Source organism: Falco biarmicus, chromosome 6 (assembly GCF_023638135.1).
Source record: "Falco biarmicus isolate bFalBia1 chromosome 6, bFalBia1.pri, whole genome shotgun sequence".
Lineage (NCBI taxonomy): Eukaryota > Metazoa > Chordata > Aves > Falconiformes > Falconidae > Falco > Falco biarmicus.
In genome coordinates this window covers 32,616,666-32,635,154 of record NC_079293.1, presented here as the reverse complement: position 1 = coordinate 32,635,154, position 18,489 = coordinate 32,616,666, and the positions used below count along the sequence as shown (strand labels likewise).

General features: G+C 44.2%; 1 protein-coding gene across 5 annotated transcripts in view; it reads right to left on the bottom strand.

Moving 5' to 3' along the window:
• Positions 1-17,779, bottom strand: part of VSNL1 (visinin like 1) — a 92,980-nt gene extending 75,201 nt beyond the window's left edge. The window contains exon 1 of one of the 5 annotated variants that reach the window (XM_056342298.1): positions 17,762-17,779. The gene's annotated coding sequence lies outside the window, so the exon portion shown is untranslated. Of the gene's footprint in view, positions 1-15,025; positions 15,044-16,000; positions 16,020-16,295; positions 16,314-17,039; positions 17,216-17,761 lie in introns of those variants that run through there. The other 4 variants (XM_056342295.1, XM_056342297.1, XM_056342294.1 and 1 more) reach the window with 4 other exon arrangements.
• Between the last annotated feature and the right edge of the window lie 710 nt (positions 17,780-18,489).

Sequence of the window (18,489 nt, the reverse complement as noted above, 5' to 3'; positions counted from 1 at the left end):
CTGTTACAGTGAACAAGAAGCCAAATAGTTTCTTGGAGTTAGAACCAGGGGAAGTCTAGACAAAGCTGGTCCTGAACTGCATTCAGTGTTTCCCACTGGAAAATCTGTGTCCATAAAAAGTAATGTTTTCAAAGTCAGACAAAGAGCATCTGGAGAATACTATTTGTTTCATCACACTGATTTTGTCAGTGTTTCCTAGTGTTTCCTACACCCTGGAAACTGCGTAGGCTGTCCTTCAAGCTTCACTACTCAAGCTCCACAGGTCACACGGTGGCATTTCAGACAATGTTGAGCTTTTGGAAAAAGAATTGAGGCTGGCTGCATCACTGAGACAAAACAGAGATGTGTTAACTACCAACTGCCTCATGAGTGGGTAGTCATGGCATGGAAACCCTGAGAAAGGTAAATACACCTTTCTCAGGACCGGGAAGTATTGTCCTAGTTCCAACCTCAGGATGAGGTAATTTCTTCCTGGGACAGCTCTTCTTTTATGCCTGATTAAGCCAGGTAATTACCTCCTGGGTTTTGTGGGTAGGAACATTATGTGCAATAAATCCATTTATGGAGCTGTGTTTTCAGTCTCGGGTTTAGCTTTCTATTCTTACATATTGCTTTTACTGCCTTCATAACTGTCATCCTTCAGGTTTCAGTAATTCTTTCAAACGCTTCTAATGATTCAATCGCTACGGACATGCCCATACTTGAGTATTAATTCAGGCTAAAATTGGTAGTGAATATGAACTACAAAAGGTATTCCTGAGAAATTCAAGGTATTAACACTCATCTCTCTCTTATTCCTCAAAAAAGCATTTTTTTTAATATAGCTATGTTTCCAAATAAGAATGATACTTTAAAGTATCTATACATAGAACTATTTCAGGATATTTTTGTCCCAAAGAACATCAGGAACAGGAGAGCTCCCCTATTCACTTCACTACATAAATATCTCTCATTTCACACAGAAGGAGTAAGATCCATGGACCTAGATATTTACAGAAAGAAATTTTATATTACTTATTATTGATTATAATAGATAATCAGTAGTAGAACTGATTGTACTGTGGGATTTTATCAGAAGTGCACTGGAAGGAGAATTACCGCCAAAAAAAATTAATCAAAATTGTTAAAGATTCTGCAGTGATTTGTAGCATCCTTTCTAAAAGATTTAAACTGAATTAAATTTATATTAATCTATTTTAAAAGATTCCCCACAGAATCCTAGAACCCCACAAAAGCTATGCACTTTATAAACTTCATATACTCCATACTGTACCATATAGAGGTTGTGCACAGAGGCAGAAGGTAGCTTTGCAAATTTCTTCATTAATAATGTAGAGAAAAGTAAAAGTTAGGCTTTTCTGAAGCCAACTGACGGAGCAGAGGTAATGGCATGATATCCTGAGTCTGTATCTGAAACTGCTGAGTAAGAAACTTTTCATCAAAGCTCCACACAGACCTGGGGGAAATGTGAGGTTAAGTCGGTGACCTGGGCATAACTGATGCAGGATGTTTATTTCTTAGGAAAAACAGGTTATCATTCAAGCTGTCTGTGGTGTCTTCAGGTCTTCATTCATTTGGAGTGTCTTCATGGTAGGTCCCAGCTGTCATTAAACCAGTGGGTGCTGAGATGAGTTGTACACTGGACTGCCAAAGAGCCCCAGCTCCTGGGCACATCCCCAGGGCGGCTCTCCCCAACCTGTCCGAGGCAGAGACCTGGTGCCAGCAGGCTGTACCCACACTAGATGCAGAAGCAGGACCCCAGCAGCACCCTCTGTGCTTTACTCCACACCATCCATTCCCCGACCAAGGAAGTATATATTTCACTATAAAGCAGTCTAGACATGAGCTAATATATACACAACACAGACGCAAAGGAGATTATTACCTGACACAAAACCAGAAGAAACCATCTGATAAACTTAAGAGAAAAAATGTAGACAGGTTGAGTAAGCTTGATGCTATTGAACATATTTCTATCACAATCTCCTTTTAGAACAGCTATTTCATCAGCTCACTACAGAAAGGGCTGCTTGCTGCTTCCCTCCAGACATATTCTGCCTTTCCACTACTTGAGGCTTGTTTTTATTCTGGCCGAGTGGAAAGGAGATTTGGAGAAATCCTTGCAGGAATGGCAGAGTGCAGGGAGCTGCCTTGCCTACTAATTGATGCACGCTGCCCAGGAAGAGAGGCAGGATGAGCAGTTTCCTCCTTGCTGGTTTATCTGCCCCCCTGGGAATAAGCAAAACCACAGTGACACATTAAGGCATGTGCTGTCAAAGTGCCTCAGGCAGAAAAATAAGGGAAGTATCAAGTGACTGAGCCCTTTCAGCCAGCCATGGGATGTAGGGCTGCTCCAGCCAAAGCAAAGTCCCACTACAGCTAACCATACCTTCAAATATTTCATTTAGAGTGATAAAAAGTCCCGTTGAATGGTTTGAAGCTACAGGAACAGAATAAAACTGGCAAGTTCTTTTGCTGAAAAACAAGAAGACTGTGGAGTTCTATTTTCAGAACACACACCTAAGCCGAAAAGTTTGCATATGAGCTCCAGAGTCTTGCTACGCTGAAAAAAAACCTGTACAATCAACTCTTAAGAGATGGCAGATTTCCATCTTTTGTCTTCCATAATGTGGACTTGGCTGACAGCACTTAATAACAACTTAATGAAGCCTGATGGAGTTGAATTAGCTTATATCCAGCGTATTGGGTGGTCTAGATGACACACATTTAAATATTTTGCCACATTAATAAATGGGAAGTAATTATCACCCACAGTTGGCCAAAGAATTAAGAGATTTTTCAAAGGAAAAACAGGGAACATGCAACATCCGGACCATTCCACATAAAATACGTATCTTCCACCTTCTTCTGCTCTAGTACTTTTTTAAAAAGTATTTTTACCAGGCCTCAGTCTTTACATTGTCACACCCATTCCCCACTGAAACAAGCATGAACAGATAATAGCCACTCCCGTCAATTTTTACTATAGTGACAAATCTCAGGCACAACCCAGAGATTAGCAGAATGTAACTGGTTATGCCTGTTTACTGCACTGTGCTAAGAAATCTTCACGTCCCAGTTTATTCACCATCAAACTGACTTCTAGGTAATGCTTCACATGTCCACAGAGAAAAGCCACAAAGCCTGTAAATGGAATTCAGCTATATATTATAGGAGGGCTGTACCATTTTATAGTCTGCCATAAAGCATACAACCGAGAAGAGGTCAGTAGCATGATTTTTTCTAAAGGAAACTGACCTGGGACCTTATTTTTCAAAAGTACTTTGACAATAGTGTGTGCATGAGAAACCTGTCATATGTGGAGTGCTGCCACCTGTGTTTTCTTATGCAAAAACCTAAGAAGAAAAAATATGTCAAGGACTATGGCTAAACTGATAATTAAAACTGATGTAATGATTGTATGTAAATGAAATATAATGATGTAATTAATCCAATGTAATTAAACCCCAGAGGTAACGGGCACACGCATCTCCTCACTACCTACTTAAGAGAGCCTCGCCGGTGCTCCGTAACCCACTTCCTCACCAGCTGCAGTCCAAGTGGATCATCATTACCACAGCACCACCTGACTGAGACCTCTGCAGCAAAAGCATAGGAACCTGGGAGAGATGTAAATACCTGCTTATTTCCACTTTATAAACATTATAAAATCAGACTGGTGGCGGCCTAATCATTTAAATTTAAGGTATACAATAATTATTACTTAGTTAATTAATACTTTCATTTAATTTTTACTTCATCAACTACACACAAGCACTTGCTTCTGTAAGAATTTATAAGGATAGCCAGTATTTCTAAACTGCACTCTTTAGCTTCATACCAAGTACCTCAGAGCCAAGAGGAAAGAAGCCTCAGGAACAAACAGGTCACAGGCAGACAACGATTATAACTCTGCATTGGTCCCATTACTCCATGGGAGGATGATTACATACTTATTTTAATCTGACATAATCCAGTTCTGCTGCCAAAAGGGTTATACCCTCCAAAGAAAACCTCTCTCATTTTTGGAAGTAATGCCTTGCCTAATGTTGCCTAATGTGTGTACCCTAGGATCTGTATGGCCATGTGCAAGGCAGGAGAAGAAAACACTACCCATGGCCCTTCACCCAGGAAAAAAAAAAGAGCTCACTTGGGTGAGCTAAATCACAAAGGAATAGGTGGTAATAGGGTAGACAGGCAACAAGAAAAGCTTCTCTTCCTAGCAGGTGCATGTGATTTGGTGATCATCCTATCCCAGCTGGGAAAGGCTGGGCTGGATGGAGAGCTCAGCCAAAGCTGGTGCCACCATTCATCCTCCTACTGTCAGGATCGTAGATTACCTGGTGCTGGGGTAATCAGATGCTGTGTTTCACTCGGGACAGACCAATGTCACACCAAATGTCCAATGGGACACTGCTTTCATCCAAATTTCTAGGTCTGCACCCCCATTCTTTTCAAACCCCAAATGTTGTCACCCACCAGCAGAACTTGTATTATTTGTCTCGCTGCCTTATGCGGGAGACAATCATCAGTATGGGAACAACACCCGAACCGTATGGGCAACTCTTTTGAGGAAGACATTGGCCTTTACTGATTTACAGGACTGAAACACTTGTAGCTTATCAGTGAAAAATTTACACAAATGCCAAATGTTTTTCCACCTTGACTTGTAACAACTAGAAACAGGGATCCTGTTGTTTTGCCCAGACTCTTTCAAATCATCAGTGCAAACTGAGTTCCTCCCATTAAAGGAACTTCACTATAGGGCTATGATCAAGCAAATAGATAAAACGGTCTACAATTCACTATGAGAATCAGGGTCCTGGTTTCCATTCACTGCTTTGCCATCAATTTTCCAAAAAGCTCTTGGACAAGTCATGTTTCTGCCTTCTGCTTCACCACGTAATACGATGTGAATGAAATCATGTCAAATTCTTTAAATCTGCCAATACTGTAGGTGTTGTATCCCATTCAAAACTGACATCAGCAGTGAAAAACTACATGGCACACAAATACAAATGCAAAACAATGAGCAGCTTGTCGTTTAAATACTTCAAAATCAGGGCCCCAAACTAACAGCTTTTTACTGCATATAAGCAGGATTTTTAAAAGCTGCAGTTCAGTCATAAGATCAATGAATCATATGATGAGAGAACATATAAAGTCTTATGCAAATGCTTCACATTTTATTTTTCAGTCCTTCTCCCCACTTAGCTCAACATCCCAAACACCTCTAGATGAGCAAATTCCCCTGCACCCACACAGAACTCACTGCCAGAGGGAACCTGCACTGGGGGTGTTTCTCTGGTCATTTTCAGGACTTACTTGTATGTGACTTAAACCATGTCAGTTCCCCTTCTTCTTCCCCAACAGCTACATCTATCACTACATCTATCACCCTTCTCACACACTCATACAAGCAAAGTTAGCACAGCTCAGCTCGCTAGCTATTGGCATCTCAGCCAGGTCTCCTCCAAGTGCCTAACTGAGATGGTTTTGCCCTAGTACAGTTCTGATACAGCTTGGCTATCTTTACATCTGAAAAAGCGGTTCAGAGAAAAGTGGCAAAAATCAGCTGGATTTATTATTAAATGCAATGTTTCCTGGGAATTCAAATTTTTCCTGCAAAGTCTCCTCACATCGCCTAAAGAATCATGAAAAAGTGGTGAATCGGTTGACAATTTTCTAATTAATCACCCTTTTTGTAAGAGGCTTTCTGCTCCTCAGTCTTTCCTAGATGCTGACACTTTTGCCTCCTGGTATCTTCAAATGCTATCCTACTCCTTTTCCTTGCTTCCCCCTTCCTTTTTGATTCATTTAAAATGTGTTCTTCCCAGCACTGAAATCCTCGCAGATCTGATCCTGCCTACATCTCTGACATGATTCATGATCACACCTTCTCCTTTTCCCCAAGTCTCATCTCCTTTAGGCTACGAGCTTGCTGAACACTTACACCTACATTTCTAGTCAACCCTCTGTGTTCAAAGCAGCAGATTTTCCCATGTATTTAAATGCACTCACTGAAGTGTTTTGGCGGTTCAGGATGTACTTTGCACTATTCAAATCCATTCCTTGATCCATTTTTTCCAGTAGGGGTCTGACAGATCAGCTTACAGAATGAGTCCCTATAGTTGTATGGCCTTGGACTTTGGTCCAGCTACTTCAGGATGGGACTGATGCAGAAAAGAGATTTCCAGTTCACATTCATCTCTATGGGAATTTTTAATAGTGAAGGAACATCAAGCCATCCTTCCATTTGCTCCTAAATATTTCCTGATGTCTGTGCTTGTCAATAGCGCAGCTAATGCCACTGCCCACTGCCGGCATACATTTCCTTGCACTGTACAACCACACCTAGGTCACTTTTGCTGTAATTAGAACTTCTGCAGCATGGCCAATTATCATAGCACAGTTGACACATGATGACTTTCCTCCCGTACCTTCTGTGGATTTGATCCCTTATTTTTTTGTTTATTCTCCTACATTCGACATTTACATAAGAGTACCTCATTACTCAAGTGTCCAGAGCAATACCACTAACTTCGATCATTCAGAGCAAATTTAAAACTGCTAATTGCTGTGGACTTCTTGAAGGTATTTTCAATGGAAAACAGCAGCACAAGACTCAAAAGGCTACCAGCTGCTGTGTAGGTCTTACGAGAATCAGCAATCTCATAAACTACTATTCTGAGTGACAAAATACAAAGTCACAGAAATAAGGAATGTGTTAGTTATCTCGCACAGATTCAGATGTTGAAGCCCTTCTGAACATATCAATGCTGACAACAGTAAATGGTTGGGTTTACTGAGTAACACTGAGAATTACAATCTCCAGATATCTGTTACGTATAATCCCAGAAAAACCTTGAACGTTTCATGATCTCCTCCTTTTACCTGGAGATGAGCTGACATTGATATATTGCTATTGGTCACCGCTAATACACTGCTATTGGCAATAGGGAGATGCATATAGCTGAAATGAGTCACATATTGCAACACCTTGCAGTTTATATGGAAGGAAGTTGAATTTTCAAAGTATCTTTCCCTTTCCTCCTCAGCAGACTATGGAATACAAGATGACCGCTAAAACTCAAGCCATAGTTAGACATAGTTGTTTCCCACATATTTGAAATGCATGAAGTTGCAGGATTTTTTTATTTATTTTAAATTGACTACCTGTATTTCACCAACATTAAAAAAGCAACACAAAGTAATGATAGGACCATTCAATACAGAAATACAAATTACTTTACTATTTTATGTTTACTGTGGATTTCTCATACAAAAATTCAGAGCCTTGTTAAATTGTTTTCATTTATTTATAGTTGCATATTATGAAAAAAATCTACATTCAGTGAAAAATATTTGGAGGCACTAAAGTAACGTATCTCACAAGTAATAACAATTAACTAGCTAACAGTTCTCTAGCTCATTATTGTCTAAAGAAAGCGACTGCTTTGTGACTGAAGAACTCACATGAATAGATTTTGTTAAGCTAATTAAACACCACAGATGTTATGACAAAGTGATATGTACATACTGATAGAAGGACCATTGATAACAGCACGTAGAAATGAAAACCGCAGAGTATGTTATGCTAAATTATTGCAACATTTTCAGTCTCCTATATCACATCTTCCCACACTGACAACCCAGAAAAAAAAAAAAAGAAATACATGGGCTGTGTTCAGACTACACAGATTCACAAGGAACTACATCTCGGGCCTTGCACTAAGATACGGGGAATTAAAGCACTGAAGACAGCGATTCAACAGACAAAGCAGACAGACACACAGAAAGAACACAGCTGTATTCAACATCTGTTCACACTGCACTGTGACTTCTTACAGACCTCTCTTTGAAAATACCAGTCTAGAAATCTTTGGATACCAGCCCTGCAGTTTAGAACGTGTTCTAGGGTGCACCTACACTGCAGGGTCTGCCCTGCAGCTGGAGCAGAGCACGTGCCCGAGCCAGCCTTTAACTTGCTGGCTTTGCCACTGCAAACTGCCATGCCGGGGCAAAGTAGAACGTGGTGTGAGCTGCATAACCTGCTCAAGGGCAGGATGAAGACCTGAGTACATAAGCCATGCTAAGCGCTGTACTGCTGTGTCTGGCTTGCTGCAGGTACATCATACATTTGGTTTACGGCTGTCAGCATACTTCACTCAAAACCCAGTGCCTGCAGAATAAATGTATCCTAATTAGCTTTGCAGGAGAGGGACTCAGTCACTGCTATCAGACATGGATTGGTTCAGAGTCACCTCATGAAATCCCTGAACATGCACCTTGCCCTTCTGCACTAGCTGTAGTTACAGTATCTTGTATATGTTGTTAAAATTTTAAATTTTAATAAAAGTATTTACCCTTATAGCACTGTACGTATAGCTGTACCTTCTGGAATATATACGAAGGCCAGAGCCTTGTGTTATGAAGCTCACAGTTTAAAAAACAAACACAAAACCACAGTTAAAATGCAAGATGAAGGAGGCATCCACAGTGGTGAAACATGCACAGCCAGGTATCGTTAAGGAGAGGGAGGCTCTTGGGCAACAGGAGACTGTTGGAGCAAAATCAGGAGACTGTTGGAGCAAAATCAAAGAGAGGAAGCAGGAATCAAAGGCAGGAAACAAGGGATCACTAAAAGCTGAAGGATGAGATAGGACATGAGGCATAGTTAGTACCTGCTGACACTTCAGGATTACATTCTCATATAAGAGAGTGGGACGCCTCAATGAGTAATGTTCACCTCTTCAACCATGTGGAAATTAGCATTACTTATTGATCTGCATTCCATGAGCACCTCTTTGTGGCAGACACTTGAGAAAAATGTAAAGCACCATAACTCCTTCCAAAATTCCTATTTCACCAGGCAAGAATTAAAATAAAAAACAGCCATTGAACTATAATAGATAAGCACTTGCCCAATGGGTACCATAGGAAGAGACAAGTTTTGTAAACAAAACTTGTTAATGAGGAATGATAAAGGCTGCTTTGTGACTATACCTGAGAAAGAAAATGGAGCCTTAGAAGCTACTTCGCTTAAGCACTTTGGCATTTCAGTAATACAGCTGTTATCATCAGAAATTCACTGACAGAAGGCGGCACGCATTTCGTGCACTTATATGGGAAAAACAGTTTGTGATTCCTTGACTGTCCTCATTTAAGGATGCATAATATAAAAGTTTTAACAAGGTAAAACATCTAAAATTCTGATTGCAAGGCCAAAAAGCATGCTAATCTTCTATTTTTTTCATTCTGCATGGATGCCAAGGACCAGATTCCAAGCCCACTGGAGCATGCTGCAGAGCATCCTCTGACCTTATGATGTGGCTGATGTGATCAGACCCAAGAGTACCAACACATTCAGGCCAAACGCAAAAAAAAGACAAGCAACAAAACAGGTGAAATACACAGGTAAAACTTTGTTAGAAGGCATTTGAAGATACAGTCCTTTTGTATAAATCAGTCTGGTTTGCAAAAATCATCAGTGCGGTCCAACATTTTATGCATCTAACTAAAACTCTTTTTCAGGCCATCATACTTTCAAACTGAAAGACTTTTATGCAATCAAAACCAGGTATTTCAAGAGAAAGCCTTTTACACAATTCAAAACAGGTATTTCAAGACCATTCCTTAACATTGGTACTCACTTGTATAATTTGAAAAAAAAGTATACATTTAAAAAGAAAAATGACTGCTTTAAGAAAGTACCATATATATCCCACTGTAATCAAAGAGCATTGACTGGGTATGTGCTGGATATTGGCAATACTTGCACAAATAACTTTTTGCAGCATTATCCATTATATGAGCTGATTTTATTTTCAGTGCTAAGACCTTGAAAAAATGTTCACTTTTATTCTTTTCAAAATCACATTTTTATATATACATACCAACTTCTATTAAAAACCAAAAGCATTTTTTAATTCAAACTACTAATATCCCAAATTTCACTCTCTAAGAGTCTTGTTACTTTGTATTTCTAAATATAGCAGATAAAGACTAAATATAGCAGATAAAGAATACACAGAAATATGCTGTATTCTAAAGAACTTTTATAAACACGATGTTCTAATTTTAGAGAACTCCATTCTGAATAAAGTCTAATTAAATACACATATATTCTCAAATGTACTCCACAAGAAGGATAATATTTGGCTCCCCTCACTGCTATTTAATTCCATCTTGGAGTGAATGACTTAATATCTACTTTTGAATAAAAATGTTTTCTACTAAATGGAACACTAATCTTTTATTAAACAAATAATTCCCAGTAACTTACTACCTTTGTGAAATTAGTTTTAGATACTGAAATCAAATCATAGGTACTTCATACACACCTGGCTCAACAGCTGACCTATTTAAGATTAATATTCTTTCAACTACTTCAGAGACAGATTGGCTCAAGAACTTGTAATGGAGTCCAGAACCAAGATGCAAGGTGTACGTTTTAACACTAAGGATAATTAACTACTAGAAAATCTTAGGGAGAACTGAGATACATTTTCCATTATCTGTGGCCTTTAAATCAAGACTGATTTTTTCTCTTCCTCAAAAATATGTACCTGTTTCATGAACAGGAGGCTGGATAGAGGCATCACTGAGTCAAATGTTATGGACTCTGCTAGACACTTGGTTAAAATTCTCATTATTCTCCCTTAAAGAGTTAAACATTTATGAATCTGAAAGCTTTCACCTCTGGAACACAACTTCTTATTTAGCTACAAGTTAAAACTAATTAAAGTAATCTTCATCAAAAGGTTTAAAGCTTTATATTTATTAGTCTAAAAGATCTGTAAATCATCATCAGAGCTTGTTTGCTTCCTGAGCGTGCACTTTGACTTGTACAGTGCTGACTATATTCTTCATTGAAGTTTGAACAAGGTAATCCTGTTGGTTATCATTATACTAGCTGATTCAACTCATCAGGAGTTAAATGAAATTCCATCATCTTATGCCTAACTATGGTATGAAAATACGTTGGTAGGGCCAAAAAGAAAAGTCAACATGCCATTTCCAAGTCTTATCATCACGGATCTCAATCTTTATGTCATTTCATCAGTGAACTTTGAGAAAGTCTAAATTAGTGAACGAGAAATAGGTAAAATTATTCTTTCTGGTATTTAGTAAACTATAGAGTGGAGCTGCACAAAAACAGTGATGCATTTCTCAAGTCATCAATTACTTAAAATTAAATCTGCTTTAAGGCAAAAGTGATTAAAGATCATTTGAATCAAGAAGTTCAATGTCTCATACGTATTAGTGTAAAAGTGTAAAAATTACTATAAAAATCACCATCAGAGCTTGTTTTTTTCCTGCACATCAATTTAGACTTGTAATACTGATTGTATACATATTACTCCTCAAATGGCTTTGTGATGATAAAGAAAGTGATCTAAAAATTATTTATCTTCCTAATAGGGAATTATTTTATTATAATTATCTTAAAAGATCCACTTGATTACCTCTAATTATCACTTCTCATTATTTCAAAAATTGTAGGTTGTTGACAAACTCATGAATGTACCAAACTCTCACTCTTTCAAAACAGTAAAACTGGGGAAGCTATAATATGTTCTGTTAAATTTGTACAGTCTGGGATTGAAAATGTGACTTAATGGCATTTGTTCCAGGCAGAAAATCTTCAATAACATCTGTAATACTTCCTCCTTTGCCTTTGATATCAGAATTTCAGAATACATCATGTTTAGGTCAAGAAAAGATGCATTTGTTATCTCACTCCCAATGAACACTTTTATTTCAATTAACTGTGGTTTTAACATATTCTGTTCCTTACCCTCCTCAGGGGAATAATCACAAAGAAAAACAGCTTGATATTTTTTATAAACACATCAGTGAAATTAAGTATCAAGTGACTTCTATCTTTTCCTCTCCTTCAACTCCCTCCTTGAGACTACTTACTTCTATCCAGCTTTCAGCTGTGAGACCATGTCTAATAATCTGCCTTAATTTCCTAAATGTGTATTATTGCACTTTGGGTCATATTCATATCTAAATTTGGAAAAGCTCCTGAAAGCAGAGACCCTTTGAATAACGTCCACAGAAGTTTAAAACACAAATTGCAAAAAAAATAACATATTCTTAGCAACTTAAATCATAACTTAAAAAGCAATAAGGATTCGAAGCACTACGTGGAGATTGTGTATTCCACAAGTAAGTATCCTTTTTATCACCTGTTTCATTATCTTTGAGAAGGATTATAGCTATTATTCCCAGAACAATAACATAAAATTCAAAAGGTAAGATTCTCTCTTTCTATGAATAAAGTCAAGAGTTGGAGCTTAGGTAAGAAAGCGCCTCCCTGTGATGGGAGCCCATCTGCATCCTTACATCTTACAGCGCTGCTACATACGCTCATAGTCTTCCCTGTTCATGCTGTATTCCTTTATCAGGCAATGGCTTCGGTGTTGCCGCATCTATAGAGTAAGTCATGATCTTTCCAAGGATTAAGGGAAATAAACAGTGAAGAAGATAATTGGTAAAGAGAAAAGCAATCCAAAGATGCAATTAAGGCACACAAAGATCAGAGAAGAAACAAAATTACACTCCAAAGAAAAGAAAAAGGCCAAGGATATACAGAATGGCAAAAGGTATGCAAATGCAGGTTAAGGTTAACGGGGACCAACAAGAAAATGGGGACAGAGGAAACGGTCTACACTCATTACAGTGAAGTCTGAGTCAAAATTAGGCATGAAGAGTAACAAAATTAAAGTGCAGAATCCGTTGGCAATCAAAACCACTCTGAAACAAGCTGCTTTTCAGACCACTCTAATGACACAGGCTATTTAGACCCAATCCACGCTGGTAAAACAGTACACATTAAAAACAAAGGGATGAAGACCAGTGCTGAAAACATTTGACATCACAGACAAGGAGCACAGTTTCTCATGGTAAATGCTATGTGTTACAATTCCAAGTACTTTAAAAACAAATTTGCCTATCATATTTTCAGTTTTCTAATCCTCATTTCAGTTAGTCCACGTTGCTGTTTAATTCACAATTAGCGGATGAACCAGCATTATTTGCCCAAGTGACAAACTTCTGAAATCCACGAGAATCTGCACAATTTACAGAACTGAATACCTAAAATACAAGCATGAGGCACAGATATAATACAAAAAAACTCAGGAACACAGAGTGAAGCCAGACATAAAATTGGAATTCCAAAACTGGAAACCAGAATCAGGACAACAGCTTGAAAAGTAAACAATTTTGGAAGCTCCCAGAACAAAGTTCACCATATTCATGTGTTTGTTAAAAGGAATCTATATTCTTAAACTTAGATCCTGCCTGCAGCTATATTGAGAGTACAGGCAAAAGTCAAGAGGGCTGTACCATCCCAACACACTGGAAAAGAGAAGAAATGGAGGTGCCGGACCATGGTACTGTGGCCCATTCCCCATGCCCTCCAGCAGGACCGTGCTGGAAGGCACGCTGGCATCCCCAGTGCACCACCACACATGCAGCAGTCAGCAGGATGTCACACCCTGGGACACACACAGCACCTTTTCCAAAGAACACCAAAGCCAGCTTTGTTGCATTGCATCCATCCCGCACAGCCAGCCTGATCTCTGCAAGCTGAACCGGCAGCCTTCTGTTCCACTCTGCTCTGCCCTGTCCTACACTACTCCATCACGCCCCAGTTAGATTTTGCCTTACCATTCTGGCCAGAGCACATTTTTTTTTTTTTCTTCTGGGTGGTACTGTAGTGTGTATCAGCTATGACTCTACCAGAATATAATACATCAGGGGAATGCACACGGGGAATTGTACAATGGGACTGCATGGCAGGGACATCTCTGGCATTGGCTCTGCAGTTGTGAGGTTATGTAATGCTGTGAGGGTCCGAAGCAGACGTTGCTTGAGCAAACAGCTGATGTGCTGTCAATAGCTGGGCGTTCCAGAACACCAGGCACGTTGAAAAATCAGTGGTGTAATTCTATGTATAGGTATGCCCCTGTGTGGGGCGAGGAGATAGGGCAACTGAGAAAACTGATCAAATATTGCGGTTCTATGTCAGAAAAGTTTGTGGCTAAACTCCTTTTAAGCCCAACAAGATAAGGATTCAGTCCTTAATTAAAAAACAGGAATAATACATAATGAAGATTAAGAATGTTTCCTTATTTTTCCTTGACAGCAGCATTAGCCCAGACTACTTTATGCTTTGTTTGAACAAAGCAGCAAAACGTAATTAAAGTTTTAATTAAAATTGATCACAGACCACAAACCTGAAAGTGCTGTTCTAACACTACTGGAAGACTTTTCAACTAAACTGATGTTCTTAAATTGTGTTCTTTAAAAAAAAAAAAGCAAGCATGTCAAGTAAAAGGATAGTAGTGAAAACTGATGAGTCTGAAAACATGTCATAGAAACAAACTACTAGTGTTCTGAAAGGGCCAGTGAGTATGTATTTCACAAAGACTTAGCTTCCTCACATACTTATTTTTCTCTGAATGTGAGGAATCTGTTCCTTTATCATATTCTGGTTAGCAAATATGCGCATCTTTTTCTTCTTCGTGAAGAGGTGGTAGTACCTCTGAGAGTTGAACTTTCTAATATATGAAGGAAGAGAACACCTATTCACAGAAACACTCGCTACAAAATAATACTGCTAAAAATATTTTGCCAGCAGAATTGTTAGGAGAAGTACCTGTACCTTTTAAACACATCTGTTGACATTAACATCTTCTGTACAAGAACACAGAATTTAGCCTTTTGCAACTTGGCGAAGGTGCTGGTGTGCAAGTAATCACATCTCAATTTTAGTTAAAAGGGCAGGTTTTTCATTTACCCTGTTAACTGCACGGTTTCTTTGTCGGCCGAAAAGCCTGGCGGTGCAGGTCACCGCCGCCCCCCTCCCCCGGCCGCGCTGCGCTGTCGGGCCGACGCGGGATGCGGGAGCGCGGTTCCCCCCGGCGGTACCTGCGCGGCGGGCAGGAGCTCCGGCTGCCCCGACGGCACCCCCACCCCCGCCCTAGGAAGGTGGCGAGCCCCGTCCTACCTCCCAAAAGCCCCAGCACGGGCTCCTCCAGGGGCGGGGAGGGGGGGTGTCTGCTGTTGCGTAAGATCAGGCTCCCCGCTGCCTCTCCCCGGTCTCCGACCACTTCTCCCTACGTCGAAGGTCGGAGCAACCAAGCCGGGCTGGGGCAAGGCAGGGCAGCGTCGCGGGGGCACCTCAGCAGAGGAGAGGCGCATGGGGTTGGGGACAGGACGCAGGGGCTGTGTGTGAGGGGACCTTGCAGGTGGCTTCATGCAAGCAGGGGACCGCCCGGCTGGGGGGTGGGGGAGCGGGGGAGGGGCGTTCCCTGGCGGGGGCAGTGGGGAGGGGGGGACACTCCGAAGGGGTGAGGAAACCCCTGGGGGGAGGGGGGGAAGCCTCGCACCGGGGAGCCGGCGGCACGGGCAGCCGTGCAGGGGGCAGCGATCCGCGGGGGGCTGGCGCGGGGCGGCTGGTCTCGCGGTGCGCGGGGTGTGCGGAGGGGGGCAGCGCTGGGGGCGCAGCGCCTGGGGGGCCCTGCCAGCAGCCCCCGCCGCAGCCGGCAGCGGGACGGCCGCCCCGCGCAGAGCCGCCCCCCGTGTCCCGCCGCGGCACCCCGTGCGCTGGCGAAGCGTGGCCGCCGCAGCGCGGTGCTGGGCGCGATCCGCCGGCCACGCACTGCCGGGAGCCGGCGGTTAAAGAGCCCTTCGCGGGGGGGCTTGGGAAGAGGAGGGAGAAGAAGCCCCCCCGGGGCACCGGCAGGCACGCCTCCCGCTCTCCCCCGCACACGCAGCGCATCTCCCCGGGGGCGGACAACTCATCTCCAAGCGGTGCTTGCGCGCAAAGTTGCGCCGGCCAGGCTGCCCCGCGGCCGCGCTCCCTCCCTCCGCGGCCGCGCACGCCCCGGTCCCGCAGAGCCCCCGCACTCCGCTCCGCTCGGGTCAGCGCGGAAAACGCCTCGCTTTCCCCCACGGCTGCTCACGATCTGCCTCAACCTACTCCTCCTTTTGTTTTGATCTCTGGAAATGAATCTCTCCCTCCTGTCGTCTCCTTTCCCTCCTCCTCCTCACGCCTTCGTGTGGGAAATGACTTGGATCCCACAGCAGCTTTTGTTACCTCCGCCCACCTCCATCTTCACTCCGACTGATGCCCAAGTAAATAAGCAGGAGCGCGGCCTCGCCACCCCGCACCTACCCCGCCGGCGGGGCGAGCCGGGCGCACCCGCTTGCAGAGGCACCCCAAGGTTCACCCTGCAAGCACCTCGCGTGTTAAATACAAGAAAATCATTGCTTACAGGCAGCAAGAGTATCGATAAAAAGACCGCAAGGACCCGGGAGCACCCCTGCTTTCCCGGTGGGTGTGATGACCTTGCGAGGACTGCTCTTGCTCTTCAGTTTCGCACGGTCTTTTTTTTTTTTTCCCCTTTTTCTTCCCTACTGAAAAAAACCCCAAAAACAACCCACACAAAAAAAAATCCCCCAAAAACCCCAACCCAAAAACCACCAAACCAAACAAACCCCCACTTATCTCATTGCAAATGAACAAAAGAACACCAAAGACTTCCACTTTTCACCAAAACATTTCCAAGCGCAAACTGTAAAAGCGACTGATCAATGCCGCCTTTTGATGCTGTCGGTGTTTATAACCGGATCGATGCGGGGTTCGGTCTCCTTTTATCTGGCAACAATTCGCGGCAGATGGCTGCGGGCACCGTCCCGCTCCACCCCGCCGCCACACAGCCGCTCCTCACACCGCAACTTTCCCGGTGAGGCTGACCGCACCGCACCGCCCAGCAGCCCCCGCCGCAGCCTCCGCCGCGCTTCATCCCGCCGCGCTCGCACGCACCCCCGCCGCCTTCCCGGCAGGAAAACCCCGCGCGGGGCAGCCCGGGGCTGCCTCGTCCCTCCCGCCGCCGGCGCCCCGGCGAAGCTTCCCGCCCGCACCGAGCCCGGCGGGTACCGAACTCGGCGCCCCCCCCGCCGCCGCCTCCGGCCCCAGCCCCGTTTATGCCCGCGCCGGTGCCCGGGGCGCACTTACTTGCAGGCGCCGAGAGCTGTCCGCGGTGCGGAGGAGGGCGCTGGGCCGCGGGGTCCCGCCGGGGTGCTGGGGCCGGAGGGACGGCGCCTCGGTGCGCGCCCGCCCGCCGCTCGCGCCGCAGCTCACTTCGCGCCGCCGCCGCCGCGCGCGCCCCCGCTCCGCCCCGCGCGCCGCCCGCCCGCCCCGCACTGCAGGACCGCCGCCCCGCGCCGCCCCGCGCACGCGCCGCCCCGCGCCCCGAGCATGCGCGCGGCCGCCCGGCGGGCGCGAGGGAGGGGGAGCGGCAGCGCGAGCGCGGCGGGAAGGCAGCGCGGGGAAGCCCCGGGGCGGGCGGGCGGCGGCCCGTGGGAAGCGCGGGGAGAGGGGCAGGAACCCCCCACCGCGAGGGGGGCGGGGGCGAGTGTGTGTGTCGCGCCGCCGCCGCCCCAGCGCGGTGGTCTCGGTGTCACGCCTGGCTGGAGCAAAACGCCCGCGGCGCGGCCCGCCCGGGCGCTGCCGGTGCCTCGTCGGTAGCCGGCACGCGTGTGGCGGGAGGCGGCCTGGCCCGGGGCTGCTTGGCGGCGGTGTGATCCAAGGCGCGAGGCCGCCCGCAGCGCGGGACACGGCCGGCGCCACCCCGCGGTCCCCGCTGCCCTGCGGCTAGTGGCACTCCCGCCCGCGCGCGCAGCCGCCGGTGGCCGTCGTGAGTGTGTGGAAGCACCGGCTGGGCGGCGCCAGCCGCACCTGCGCTGGTGCGGAGCTCTGCCGGCAGCCGGCTGTCAGCAGCGTGGGAGCTGGCGTTAGCGCCTGAACCCGCGTAAGGATGCGCAGCCCTTCGATGTAAAATGCAACCGATGTTGCCCTTCCCTCGCTGTTGTCACTGTCGTTGTAGTTGCTGTTCTGGTAGGAGTAAGGACCTCTCGCTAGACGTTGCACAGCATATAACTGATGGGTAGTCCCCATCTAAGGCAAAGACGTACATAAATGTTTACTTTCACGCATGGCGAGGTCTGTCACTGACTGTTCACAATACATAAATTAAGCCCATTTAGCATGTCCTAAGTGTAACACTAGGGAATGCGGATGGGTACAGCAAGGAGGTGAAAGGAGGCCAAAATAATAACATAGATGAAGAAGATGCAAGCCATGCCCGTTTTTACCTTGCTACTCGTTATTTAAAAAAAACAACAAACCACCCAACCATGAAGATTGTATGATACATGATAGATGGTTATCATTCTTAGTTTATTGTTCAAATGCCCAAAGAATTCAATTATAACACGAACTGATGTGTTAGATATTGTACAAATGCACAGGAAGGTACCATATTTTCAGTTTGCTAATGTAGGCAATTGAATAAGATACCTTTGCATGATAAGTATAAGTCACTGATTTTACACCCAGAATTGCTTTTTGTGTGTAAGTCAATAATGTTATGATTTTGCACTTTTTTGGCATTTTCCAGTGCGCTC